At 39.7% G+C, this 12,730-nt stretch overlaps 1 protein-coding gene across 1 annotated transcript in view; it reads right to left on the bottom strand.

Annotated features, from left to right (window-relative positions):
* The window catches only part of pparb (peroxisome proliferator-activated receptor beta), a 44,389-nt gene that overhangs the window by 31,064 nt on the left and 595 nt on the right, over window positions 1–12,730 (bottom strand). The gene's annotated exons all lie outside the window — the stretch shown is intronic.

Here is a 12,730-nt window from a genome sequence, read left to right as displayed (position 1 = left end):
TAAAGAAAGTCGCACACTACATGTATAAACTCCCAGCAATTGAATGGGTATTTACCAACGTTTCAGCATCACTGTGCCATCCTCAGGGTAATGTCATGAATACTTGAACAAGGTTATGTAGACAAACTTTGCCATTAGTGCAACCAATGACAATAGTGAGGGGTGTGTCATAATGATTAAGTTAATTATAATTAACTAGTGAAACTGTTAAAAAAAATAGTATATGGCATATTAAATTTATTACGCTATTGTTATCTTATAGAAACATAATGGAATATTGTACATCATATTAGCATCAACATACATTATTGTTTCATTCAAATTCACATAATAATTCCATATTTCCTTTCATATTTGTTACATGCAATATTTTGGTTCAACCTTAATGTATAATGAGCATCATTAAGAGGGGGCATATGTGTATGCTAATAAGATGTAGAAAGAAAATATAAATGTATAAGACTTGTTTATAAAGGAAAAATGTGTTCATAAGAAGGGCATGAGATCAAAGTCATTAATCAGACCACTAGGGGTCAATGTTTTTAGGTAGGATATCCGGTAAGCCTTATACATGTAGTGTGCAACTTTATTTTGATAGTATGTAACTATAGTCCTAAAATATTTCGTGGTTAAATGTGAGGGGGGAAAAAGGTCACTTTCAGTGATCTAAAGGTTAAAAAAGTGATATCTCAAATCATAACTAAACTGTCAAACAATTATTCTGGCATGATTTTTTAAGGGTCTATTACACTATACGTCTGTATGGGTAAGACAGTTTAGGCTGAAAGGTTTTAAATACTTATGTCTGGATAAACAACCTTCATGACCGACATTAAGTCGCTATTTTGGATCAAATCACATGATGGTACTCATGTGACAGGGTGCGACATCACGAAGATGCCTGTGAGATAACCTTCGGTTAAGAAAAGGTTAGCGAGTCTCTCGTAAATTATTGATAAATTTACATTTCCACTTCCTGTCAGGTGTCAGCCAAAAAAATCTGATCATTCGGTGCGACCGCTAAAAACAAAATAAAATGTTGAATTATCTGAAAAGCTTATATTTTATTTCGATACTCAAGATACATACTTAATGTTAAAGTGAAGTGTTCACATGCGTCCATAAGCAGTTGCCTCTAAAACATGTTTATGTGAGAAAAGTCATACGGTGTAACCAAAAGGATCATTCGGAGTTACCAGAAATTCAACGGTTGTACTGAATGATGTCAATATGTTTGTCTGTCTTTGTAGTAAGTTATATATATATATTTTGTACACACAAATACACCATATTATCTCCTTGTATGTAAAAAAACAAGTTTTGTATGATGTGTTTTGTCAGTTTTTGGGGTTTTATAGTATAGCACATCAAGCAGCTAATACTGAAAAGAAGTTTACGTAAATAACTACTGTCCTATCTATCTATATTAAATCAGAGTCAATTTGCCGATGCCTTTATCAAGCAAATGCTTTATCGTCAGAACACAGATTACTGTTGACTCTTCAAATTGGCCACAGAAATTCAGGCATTCCACTTTGGGGGGAGTAGACAGCAGGCTACGATCCATACAAGTGTTGTGTACACATCAGAGGAAACCCAGTCCTACGCCACCATATTTGACTCCCTTAGACATGATGAGAGAGCAGTATGGGCTCACCTGGAGCCTGTCCTAAGAGATGTCAAGAACAGAATCCACAAATCACGACATTCCACATGAAGAGTGATGGTCCTGTCACCCAATACAGAAACAAGAAGAACACTCAGCCATATATTTACGAATTCAAACAAATCACCTGGAACTTCTCTGAAAAGGGTTACGGGAAGGGGGCACCAGATGGTATGGGTGGGGCTGACACACATTGTGCAGACAAATACATGCAACGGGGGAGGATGTGCAGATTCCCAAGGAGTTATTCGAACTACTCGAAGAGTGGATCGAGCATCAAGTTCTTTTGGATTACAGATGTCACAAAGCACAATGAAGCTGTGCCAAACAACTTTGCTGGAGTCAAAGGAACCATAAAGTTGCACCAGGTCACCTCCACAGTGTCAGGGAAAATAAAACACTGAAGTGTCTTCCTTCTGTAGCAGACTAAACATCTGCAACACCTGTTTCAGTGCTGTGGAAGTGAACTTCAATGAAGAACACCATCAGGAGAACACCATTACTGAGGAACAGCAAGATGAAGCTTCAACCAAGTCAACCCTTGCTAAAAATCTAGGCAGTTTTGTCAATGTCAGCTACAAAAGACCACCCCTTTGTAGGCCAGGTACTGAAGGTGATTGGGGAGAAAGTGCAAATCACTTGTATGCAGCAGCATGGAGTGAGGAATGTTTTTGTCTGGCCCTATGTGCCAGACATAACCTTCTACTATGAAGGAGATGTGAAGTCAATGATCAGTGAGCCCAAGCCCTTCAGCGCAAGAGCATCTCGGTTATCTGACACAAACCGGGCTGCTTTCTTGTCACACTAGTTAAACAACATCAAAAACACTGTTCTAAGAATGCAAGTTTGATTGTCAACTTCAATGAGTTCGTGTTACAACTTTTGCTACAAAGTGATAATTTCTTTGTGTTCAATGTTTGAATCCCATGAATTGTTTGCACAATCTTGCTGTTCCTCACCAACTTTAAACATCAACTATCTGAGCAGCTAACCGATCGCTGCAGCTGTACATAGTCCATCTGTAAATAGCCCACCCAATCTATCTACCTCATCCCTATACTGTTTTTATTTTATTTACTTTTCTGCTCTTTTGCACACCAGTATCTCTACTTGCACATCATCATCTGCTCATTTATCACTCCAGTGTAATCTGCTAAATTGTAATTATTCGCTCTTATCACCTATTTATTGCCTACCTCCTCATGCCTTCTGCACACACTGTCTATAGACTTTATTTTATCTACTGTGTCATTGGCTTGTTTATTGTTTACTCCATGTGTAACTCTGTGTTGTTGTCTGTGTCACACTGCTTTGCTTTATCTTGGCCAGGTCGCAGTTACAAATGAGAACTTGTTCTCAACTAGCCTACCTGGTTAAATAAAGGTGAAATAAAAAATGTCATAAAAAATTAAACTTAACTCTCAATTTTAATCTTGCAATGTTCTGTAGAAACTTAAATCACATAAGTTGATGTTTTAATATTAGGATCAGAAAAACTTGTCCACGCAATGAAGATTGCAGTCTCTTTTAAAAACAAAGAAACATGTAACTTTTTCTCAACATTGTAATGTAGAAAAACACTTTGTATTTTATATTTTAATGTTTGAAGGTTGAATTATTGTATTTCGTTAACTACTATTCATTTATTATTACAATGATTCTTAACACTGTTTTTAACATTGATCATAATGCATCAATTTAATCTTGTTTTTAGAAGTTCATTGTCATGAACTTGATGAAATGTTACTGCGTGATAATCATTCGAGTCACATTTTTGGTATTTTGTTAAGCATTGAAGGCTTCATTGTTGTTGAATAAGAAACCATGTTTACTCTTAATGTGTGTGTGTGTGTGTGTTTGATTAAGGATGAAAGAGTGAGATCTGCCCCAAAAAATGTGACCATAACAAAGTGGCCCTTGCAGAGCAAGGGGAATAACTACTCCAAGTCTCAGAGCGAGTGACGTTTGAAACGCTATTAGCGCACACCCAGCTAACTAGCTAGCCATTTCACATCGGTTACACCACCCATCAGGCTGATAGGCTTGAAGTCATAAACAGCGCTGTGCTTGCGAAGAGCTGCTGGCAAAACGCACGAAAGTGCTGTTTGAATGAATGCTTATGAGCCTGCTGCTGCCTATCATCGCTCAGTCAGACTGCTCTATCAAATCATAGACTTAATTATAATATAATAAACACACAGAAGTACGAGCCTTAGGTCATTAATATGGTCGAATCCGGAAACTATCATCATTTCGAAAACAAAACGTTTATTATTTCAGTGAAATACGAAACCGTTCTGTATTTTATCTGACGGGTGGCATCCCTATGTCTAAATATTCTTGTTACTTTGCACAACCTTCAATGTTACGTCATAATTACATAAAGTTCTGGCAAATTAGCTCGCAATGAGCCAGGCTGCCCAAACTGTTGCATATACCCTGACTCTGCGTGCAATGAATGAGAAATGACACAATTTCACCTGGTTAATATTGCCTGCTAACCTGGATTTCTTTTAGCTAAATATGCAGGTTAAAAAATATATACTTCTGTGTATTGATTTTAAGAAAAGCATTGATGTTTATGGTTAGGTACACATTGGAGCAACGATGCGCACCGCATCGATTATATGCAACGCAGGGCACGCTAGATAACGAGTAATATCATCAACCATGTGTAGTTAACTAGTGATTATGATGGATTGATTGTTTTTTATAAGATAAGTTTCATGCTAGTTAGCAACTTACCTTGGCTTCTACTGCATTCGCGTAACAGGCAGGCTCCTCGCGGAGTGCAATGAGAGGCAGGTGGTTAGAGCGTTGGACTAGTTAACTGTAAGGTTGCAAGATTGGATCCGTCGATCTGCCCCTGAACAAGGCAGTTAACCCACCATTCCTAGGCCGTCATTGATAATAAGACTGTGTTCTTAACTGACTTGCTTAGTTAAATAAAAGGTAAATCTTTTATTTTTTTAAATAAATACATTTATAAAGAAATCGGCAAAAATCGGCGCCCAAAAATAGATTTTTCCGATTGTTATGAAAACTTGAAAATCGGCCCTAATTAAATCGGCCATTCCGATTAATCGGTCGACCTCTAGCTGGAATAATACATTATGGCCGCTCTCTTGCATTTCAAAGATGGTACATCATCTTCTACCAGATCTATTGTGTTATATTCTCCTGCATTCCTTTCACATTTCCACAAACTTCAAAGTGTATCCTTTCAAATGGTACCAAGAATAAGCATATCCTTGCTTCAGGGCCTGAGCTACAGGCAGTTAGATTTGGATATGTTATTTTAGGCGAAAATGGGGGGAGCTAATCCAGAGCTAATCTACTGGCTAGAGGGTCGTTCCGTTTGATTTCAATCACTTTTGAGTTGAAAAAAACTTTCCATACATATTTGTATATGCCAAAACATTCAGAAGATAAGAGGTGCTCAAAGTGGACCCATTTTGTATACCCCACCAATTTTTTTTTATTCATAAAAGCGAAGGCCGTGAGGCCGATACGTAAGCTTATTAAAGATCAGTGATCCTATCAAGAGCAGTGTGCGGTTTCCTTTCTCCTTCATCTTGTTCAACTGTTGCCATGCACCTGCAAAGAGATTGCTCAGATGTTCCGAGTGCCTTTTGAATTTTGTATACCCCACCATACCATGAGACATCCATGTCTTCATCACTGGAAAAGATTAACAGTTGAGTTTGGTAACATTAAGTTATTTTCGGCTGTAGGTAATAATGCAATAAATGTTCTGAACAAATAAGGTAAGATTTTTTAAAAATAAAATAAACAAAATACTGCCAAGTTGGCTAGGAGATAGGAACAGGGTGACCATGTCTGTCAGAGCCATCTTGTTATCAAATTACACCTGCTAAGTAAAAGAGAGAACAATGTGCCATCGAGATGGATAGAGAGCAGTTGCTTCGCAAGGCATCTCTACCTGAAAATACATGATCTAAGTGATTGATAGTTAGTATTCAGCGGTCATAAAACTATGCCTTATTTACCCTGAAGAACTACTGAAATAGTGATTTTGTCAAGACAACATAGGAAGCAGATCTATACAGATGAGATGACTTGGGGAAAAAATGATAAATTCATCAAATAAAACAAATGTAATATACACAACTGAAATATTTGATCAAAGTAAAGTAATGTAAATAAATTATGGTTAATAAGTAGTAATGGAGTCACTACCATCATGGGAATTGTATTACTTGTTTGTTTTGTGTTGTTACAGCATTCAACCCACATAATACATGGTGCAATTAATAAAAATGTAAAAGTGATATTGTTTTTCCTAATTGAACCGACCTCAAAGCACTAATCGCTCAGCATTACAATAGAGCCAATCAATTGCCGAAGATTCCACCCAATTACTTTCACCAATATTGCTCTCAGAGATCTGTGATTGCTTCGAGGAAGGGCAGTAGGGTTGAATTGTACCAGTATTCCAACAGGTCTCTCTCTGTCTGGTCCCTGTTTGTGGAACTCTGCGTGGGTGATTGATGTTGTGAATTGTGAATTTCCTGAGTCCTCTCATGCTCCCAACCCCAGTCCCTTCTCTCCACCCTGCCCCCCCCCAAATCTCTCCTCTCATGTGAAACAGGGCAGATTAACTGCTGCTCCTCCCTCCGTATCCACTAAAACACACTGAATGGGACAACCTTTCCCCTCCGACACAGATCAGTGGTAAACACACATTGTGAAAGACCAGAAGGAGTCTTAAAAGGAGGGGAACATGGCGTAGGTAGATTCTATGGAGCTCATCAACTATTAGCTCTTCAACTGACCTAGATGAATTCTGCCTGTTCTTACTATCTCTTACCCCAAAGATATGAATGCCACCACAATGTTATACATCAGTCAAGTCTACACATTCTACACTGCTCAAAAAATAAAGGGAACACTAAAATAACACATCCTAGATCAGAATGAATTAAATATTCTTATTAAATACTTTTTTCTTTACATAGTTGAATATGCTGACATCAAAATCACACAAAAATTATCAATGGAAATCAAATTTATCAACCCATGGAGGTCTGGATTTGGAGTCACACTCAAAATTAAAGTGGAAAACCACACTACAGGCTGATCCAACTTTGATGTAATGTCCTTAAAACAAGTCAAAATGAGGCTCAGTAGTGTGTGTGGCCTCCACGTGCCTGTATGACCTCCCTACAAAGCCTGGGCATGCTCTTGATGAGGTGGCGGATGGTCTCCTGAGGGATCTCCTCCCAGACCTGGACTAAAGCATCCGCCAACTTCTGGACAGTCTGTGGTGCAGTCTGGTTGGTGGAGGGAGTGAGACATGATGTCCCAGATGTGCTCAATTGGATTCAGGTCTGGGGAATGGGCGGGCCAGTCCATACCATCAATGCCTTCCTCTTGCAGGAACTGCTGACACACTTCAGCCACATGAGGTCTAGCATTGTCTTGCATTAGGAGGAACCCAGGGCCAACCGCACCAGCATATGGTCTCACAAGGGGTCTGAGGATCTCATCTCGGTACCTTATGGCAGTCAGGCTACCTCTGGCGAGCACATGGAGGCACATGGAGGCCCAAAGAAATGCCACCCCACACCATGACTGACCCACCGCCAAACCGGTCATGCTGGAGGATGTTGCAGGCAGCAGAACGTTCTCCACGGCGTCTCCAGACTCTGTCACCTCTGTCACATGTGCTCAGTGTGAACCTGCTTTCATCTGTGAAGAGCACAGGGCGCCAGTGGCGAATTTGCCAATCTTGGTGTTCTCTGGCAAATGCCAAACGTCCTGCACGGTGTTGGGCTGTAAGCACAACCCCCACTTTTGGACGTCGGGCCCTCATACCACCCTCATGGAGTCTGTTTCTGACCGTTTGAGCAGACACATGCACATTTGTGGCCTGCTGGAGGTCATTTTGCAGGGCTCTGGCAGTGCTCCTCCTTGCACAAAGGCGGAGGTAGCGGTCCTGCTGCTGGGTTGTTGCCCTCCTACGGCCTCCTCCACGTCTCCTGATGTACTGGCCTGTCTCCTGGTAGCGCCTCCATGCTCTGGACACTACGCTGACAGACACAGCAAACCTTCTTGCCACAGCTCGCATTGATGTGCCATCCTGGATGAGCTGCACTACCTGAGTCACTTGTGTGGGTTGTAGACTCCGTCTCATGCTACCACTAGAGTGAAAGAACCGCAAGCATTCAAAAGTGACCAAAACATCAGCCAGGAAGCATAGGAACTGAGAAGTGGTCTATGGTCACCACCTGCAGAACCACTCCTTTATTGGGGGTGTCTTGCTAATTGCCTATAATTTTCACCTGTTGTCTATTCCATTTGCACAACAGCATGTGAAATGTATTGTCAATCAGTGTTGCTTCCTAAGTGGACAGTTTGATTTCACAGAAGTGTGATTGACTTGGAGTTACATTGTGTTGTTTAAGTGTTCCCTTTATTTTTTTGAGCAGTGTATATTCATAACGTATATGGGTGCATTTGCAATCTAGGTTACGGGTTTCTGTCGTATACTGAAAGCATGAATGGACTGGTTTCCATTATCACAGTCATAAGAGACCAAATGACCCCTTTCAAACATGCTTCTACTAGGGCAAACCAATATGACAGGTTGTGTGTGGGTGGACAAGTCTAAACTCACCCGGGTGGAAACTTAACCCCAAGTCATGATTGACTGAAGGCAGCAGATATAGACCTAGTAACTGAGTTTTGTGACTGTAGTGTGTTTCTTTCATAAGCAACCAGGCTTAGTGTCAATGTAGACAGATTAATCTTCTTCCACACAAAACACAAACGTTTTGGAAGGTCTTGCAACATCCTTGCGAAATACAAAATACTAGCCGATAAACTTCAACTAGGTCTATGCTTATGGCTACCACAGGTAGCCTTGCTCCTGGTTTTCTAAACAATGAAAGAACATTGTATAAATATTACTCCACACCTCAACATTTTAAGGTAATATATAGCCCAAAGCCCAACTGTTACTCTATAAGGATTTAAAGCAAATTACTTAGAAGGAACATGGACAGACCATTATAGTCCTGACATTACATTCTCCTAGGGTTGCAAAATTATGGTAAAACTTTCCTTAAAACTGGGGAATTTTGAGAATGTTACTGGAATTTTGCAACCCTGACTACATCCTCCTAAAATACACACACAACACCGACCATAAACAAACTACAATGACTTGTATAGGACATTTCTAAATCACCAATTGGCACTAACAAGTGCCTGCTGCACCTCCCACTGCAGCACGAATGAATCAACATCAGCAGACATACCCAAGCCAACCCACAAGTCTGTGTCCTTTCACACAGTGGTAACTAACTGCCTAGTCAGACCGATGAGGTGTGAAACCACACAACGCGTCCTCCACACAGCTCTAGTCGGGTGTGGTGCCACTACAACTAAAACTGCTGTTGTTCACTTCAATAATCACAGAAAATGCATTGTACATTAAATATTACCAATGACTACCCAAATGCCAAAGACGTGATCAAATGATAGGCTGAGGAGGACTTTTGTTTATAGAAAAAAAACAGAACATGACCCTGTGTTGTAGCGGTTCTTAGTAATAAAAGGGGAATCCAATGTGAGGAATATGTGAACCCTGGACTTGTTTATATACATTCTGCCCTGTACTCTTACATTTTAGGTTGGCTTTCTTCCTCCGGTTCTCTCTCCCTTAGTCCATAACTCTTGTGCTCTCTTAAAGGGACACAATCATTTAACATGATCATCACAGACGCCAAGATGCCAACTGTAGCATTGTATTCTGCTTCCACGAAAAGCGTGGCTAGATGCTTATAGCTAGGGTATTCAACCGGGGGTCCACAATTATAAAATAAAAAAAAATGTTTTATTATTATTATTTTTTTTTTTACAAATGTACCCACCCCAATGTTATGAATATTGCTAGCAACAACAATACACTTTTTTATTACATACCTAACGTAGAAAAGAGGATAACATTTTTTTTTAATGTTCTCTTTCTCAACTCCTATTATTGAGAAAATTACATACATTGGAGCCAATTACACAATCGGACATAGGCTTTGAAAAAGCACCTACGAATAGGCGACAAGATGGGTTGGGGTCAATTCCATATCAATTCAGAAAGTCAACTTCAGTTCAAATTTGTCCGAATTGAAAAGCATTGAAGACAATTGGAATTTCAGTGTACTTCCTGAATTTAAATAGAATTGACTCTAACCCTGGCGGCAAGTGCCGCTGGCTGCTGGTAAGCTTTCTTGACTTGGAAGTACATTTTTGCCAAGACATGGATAACCTTTGTTTAACTAGCTAAACAGCTGCTCTTAGTGAAAATGTGTTTTAAGTTACCTTTCTAGCTAATAAGCCATGTTAGAATTTACACTTCCTCATCCAATTATAATGTGGGGAGGTCAAAATAATGGAAAACTGTCTACCAAATCTATTAATCTTAAAATGTTGATTACTTCTCCTTGCCATCAAGGGGTTCCTGGGTCGCTGGTTTGCCTGGGAGGGTGTCCCTGGGCAAGAAAAGGTTGAAGACCCCTGGCTTGCTAACCTCTATAGTTATATTAACTACTAAGTTAAACTAAACAAATAGAGTAAAAAAGGCTTTGTCCAATAAGCTTGTTTGCCCACTGCAATGGGCCCATATCACTGAGATGCACCCCAGAGCTGGTAGCTTACCTTGCTTCATGACCACTAAACCCATAATAAGTTGAGTAATGCAATTAAGCATCTAATTGGATAGATCCACCCACTTTCTGAAGAGAGTGCTATTCACAGACCCCTTAAACCCTGCTTATAGACTCTGCTGGCAAACAACTGTTGCTTGTTAATTGCTACCTGGCTTGACAACGGGAAAATTTTCACCAAATTTTCACAAACAACTAGGGCAAAGACAATACCAGTATCGCGATACTCGGGAGTATAGTGGTAAGGAAACAAAACAAAGCGGATTTGACTTCTTTAGGAAAACAGCCAAAATGTTGGAAACAAACATCATTATGTTGTCATTCAGAGTCACGTTTATTTATTTTTCAAGCTATAGCACACAATATCTTATATACAGCTGGTTTTTAATGGACCAAAGAGTTGTGCTTCTTGTTTCCATTTTTGCCATGAAATAAAAGTGCTACTTATATCGTAACAGCCCTACAAACAATGGTAAACACATCCCTGACATTAGCTAGGCCTACCTCCCAGCTAGTCTAAAAAGACCCCCACAGCCAGACGTGTGTGTGTGTGTGTGTGTGTGTGTAACAGCTCACCACCAAGAGAGCTGAGCGAGAGACAGAGCATTAATGCACTGGGTACAAGGAAGGAAACTCAACTCTCCAGACAAACAGTGTTACCCCCTGCCATAAAGCCCCCCAAAGGGGGAAGCAGGGGTAAAAGAGGAAGAGAGAGAAAAGGAGGGGGGGGGCAGAAAGAGAGAGATTTAATGAGTAAGTGTTGGAGAGTTTGTGGGAGTTGAAGAGGTAGTAAAAGGTGGACTGATGGGGATGAACTGAAATAGGATTGAAGGAAAGAAAGTGAGGGAGTATATGTGAGAAACAGAGAAAAGACTAACCCACACACACAGAGGCTAGACAGTTGATGATAACACAACGGCATCATCATCATCGTTTCTACTCTGTATTCCGAGTACCCTTCGGCCCACAGTGTGGGCTGCTTCTCTCTGGTATCTACTGGGGGAACAAGAGTTTGGGAGAAACTCAAACACTAGCACAGCCATTACGCAACTGTTTCCACTAACGCTCTGCTGGATAGAAGGGCCGGGACGATACCAGTATCGCGATAGTAGTTAGTCTCATGTCAAGGAAACAAAACACGAAGTGGAATGAACTTATTCAGGAAAACAGCCCTAATGTTGGAAACAAACATCATTATGTTGTCATTCAGAGTCACGTTTCTTTATTTTTCAAGCTATAGCACGCAATATTTTACATACAGCAGGTTTTTAAAGGACCAAATAATTAAGTTTGCTTCGTGATTTCATTTTTTGTCATGGAAAATAATATTGCGACACTTGTATCATCACAGCCCTACAAACAACAGTAAACACATCCCAGACATTAGCCTTTAACACAAACACTAGTACAGCCATTACGCAACTGTTTCCACTAATGCTCTACTCGATAGACAAACAAACCACAACTAGGCCAACTCAAAACCTGATCAACTGCTAAAACAACCGAGGATTCACTATGGTTCAACCTTCAGTTGAACTGCTTCATTTTCTGTTTGCGAAGTAGGGACATGGTGGAATCAAGTATCAATGTAGCTATATCTGACATGTCCCTTTCTCCAAGTCGTATATTTCACTGGTATGATAAACTGGAAACCCGTCATCCTGCAGACTGAAGGAATGAATGGGTCCCTGGTGGAATCCATCACTCCCTACTGGATTAGATGAAACACTGAACAAAACGCTCAGTTGTAATGAAGTTGTAAATTGAGATGAAAAAAAAAACTATCTTTTCAGTTACAACTTTTTTGCATAATTATAGCTACATATAATTTAGCTATTATAATTTAGCAATTATGTTAGCTATTTATTTTTTTACAATACCATAATCAACTATTTTGATTATTGAAAAGGGAAGCAGATGGTAGCTAACACTCACTGTCATAAAACTAGCTTTTTACTGTTTACTCTTGGGGTTATCATGTCTAGTACTAGTTATATCATATATCATAAATATTATGTCACCAAAGCAGACATGGTTTGCGATAAAATGGGAACTTCTGTTAGCTAACGTTTGTTACACTCACACAGACTGTTTTAGAGCTGGCTAGCCATACTAGCATCTAGTTATAATCATCTAGCTAGTAAAAATGAAAACTAGGTAAGTAGCCACACATTGCTAATGTTAGTTAGATAAGTTTGTAAATGTTGAAATATGTACAGTATTCAAAATGATGACCCAAGGGAGTTTGTCAGCAAACTAAACATACTGGATTTTGATAGCTAGCAGTTAACTGGATAGCTAAAATAGCTTACTTGCTAGCTAACTGATTAGCATGTCATCTGATTCTAATGCTTGGCGTGATGTTTCATATATCCAC

The sequence above is a fragment of the Oncorhynchus mykiss genome, chromosome 7 (genome assembly GCF_013265735.2).
Source record: "Oncorhynchus mykiss isolate Arlee chromosome 7, USDA_OmykA_1.1, whole genome shotgun sequence".
Classification (NCBI taxonomy): Eukaryota; Metazoa; Chordata; class Actinopteri; order Salmoniformes; family Salmonidae; genus Oncorhynchus; species Oncorhynchus mykiss.
This window is presented reverse-complemented; position numbering and strand designations above follow the sequence as displayed.